The sequence below is a fragment of the Myotis brandtii genome, unplaced genomic scaffold, assembly GCF_000412655.1.
Source record: "Myotis brandtii unplaced genomic scaffold, ASM41265v1 scaffold656, whole genome shotgun sequence".
NCBI classification, from domain to species: domain Eukaryota; kingdom Metazoa; phylum Chordata; class Mammalia; order Chiroptera; family Vespertilionidae; genus Myotis; species Myotis brandtii.
Genome location: NW_005370548.1, coordinates 747495 through 749322, shown reverse-complemented (window position 1 = coordinate 749322; position 1828 = coordinate 747495). Strand labels below are relative to the sequence as shown.

Genomic DNA, 1828 nt, shown 5'->3' with positions numbered 1-1828 from the left:
TCCCAGCAGACCGTGGCTTTGGCACCGGGTCCGAGTCCCAGGACGGATTTGAGTGGGTGCGTCACGCAGAGAGAAAAGGCGAAGGCTCCGGCGTCTCACCCAGCAGGTTGGGTGACTGGGGAGAGCGGTGACGGCTGGGCATTGGGCCCCCCCTGGCCAGCCTCCCGCTCCTTCTGCCCCGCCCTCTCCATCACGTGGGAGACAGAGAGCCCTCCCTCCGCTGCCCACTCTGGGCCACGCTGCCCACTCGGGGCCACACTGACGCGTGGAGGGCACGGCGCACACGAGTGCACACAGTGGGACCACAGAGTGTGAGGGCCTCGTTGGTAGCGTTTCATAGGATGACACATGCCCGTCCCTGATGTTGCTCTCACCCGCTGGTCTGCATGTTGAGCAGCTCCCAGAAAGTTCCTGCTGGCCTCCGCTTTCCTGCTGGGCAGTGGGGCCCGCACTGCCCCCTACCCCCAGCAGAGGGCACTGTGGGCGCACAGACTGCACCTTGGCCCGGCCGGGCCCAGCTGGACAGTCCTAGGAGCCGCGTGCTCTGTGCCCCCCCCCCCCCCACCTCCCAGGGCCGGAAATCCATGGGGGCTCTGCAGGCCAATGACCAGCCCAGGAGTCAGCTGTGCCCTGGGGACTAGGCCTGGGTCCTTCCCTGCAGCCATCCACCCCTGGCACCGGCTTCCTCCAGGGCCACCCACCACCTCCAGGCTCTGCCCCCCTCCCCCGCTCCCCCCGCCATCTGTGTGAGCGAGAAGTTTGATGGTCAGCGTGTCCCATGTCAGCGCCAGATGTGAGCCGGTCAGAGGCTGGGGCCTCCTGTCCGAACCGCCCTGCGTGGCCCCTGGATGGTCAGGAGCCGAGGCCCCTGGATGGTCAGCAGGCATCGGAGGGCCCCGTGGCCCCTGTCCTCTGTCGGTGGCCTTGATCTGGCCGTGGCTGACCTGGGAGAGCCAGGCGAATGGAGTGGCCTTGTCGCAGGCCCAGGTGGCGGGCAGCCGTGCGGGAGGGAGCCCAGTGCTCACGCCCGGCCTCAGGGCCTCTTTGTTGGCTAGAGGTCACAGGCAGGGGTGGGGGCCGAGCTGAGTGCCAGTGTGGACGGGGTCCTGCCACTCTCGGAGAGGGAGGGAGGCCTGAGGGGCGACAGGGCCTCTGGGGGCCCTGCTGCAGGAGGCCCCCTCGGGCCAGCGTCTTCGAGTTGGTCACACACACACGTGCACGCACACACGTGCACACATACATGCACGTACACACATGCGCACACGTGTGCATGCACACGCATGTGCATACACATATGCACACACACGCGGGTCAGGTTGTGTGGCCGAGGCCTGGTGCTGGGTGTGTAGGACCTGGGCTCACCCAGGGTGTGAGATGTGCCTGGGACCTGTGATGTCTCGCTTCCTCCTGCCTTTTCATTAACGGCCCAGAGCAGAGGATGAGGCTCCGGAGGTGGGAGAGGCCCCAGGGAGGCCTGAACTTGGGGAGTCCCAGCAGGAAAGCTCAGTCCCGCCCAGCCGGGTGGCTCAGGGGTTGAGCATCGACCTATGAACCAGGAGGTCACAGTTCAATTCCCGTTCAGGGCAGATGCCTGGGTTTCGGGCTCAATCCCCAGTAGGGGGTGTGCAGGAGGCAGCAGGTTAAAGATTCTCTCTTTCGTTGTTTCTATCTCTCACTCCCTTTCTCTCTGAAATCAATAAAAGTATTTTAAAGAGAAAGCTGAGCCCCCTCCGAGGAAGGGCCCAGAGCTTGGCCCAGGCGGGGCCCCTTTGGCAGCACCATTTGGGGGGCGGCTCCCCGGGCGGCCCCGGCACGGACGGAGCCACAG

General features: G+C 65.5%; 1 protein-coding gene across 1 annotated transcript in view; it reads left to right on the top strand.

Moving 5' to 3' along the window:
• Window positions 1-1828, top strand: part of LHPP (phospholysine phosphohistidine inorganic pyrophosphate phosphatase) — a gene marked incomplete at its 5' end in the record, with an annotated part of 26068 nt that overhangs the window by 9515 nt on the left and 14725 nt on the right. The gene's annotated exons all lie outside the window — the stretch shown is intronic.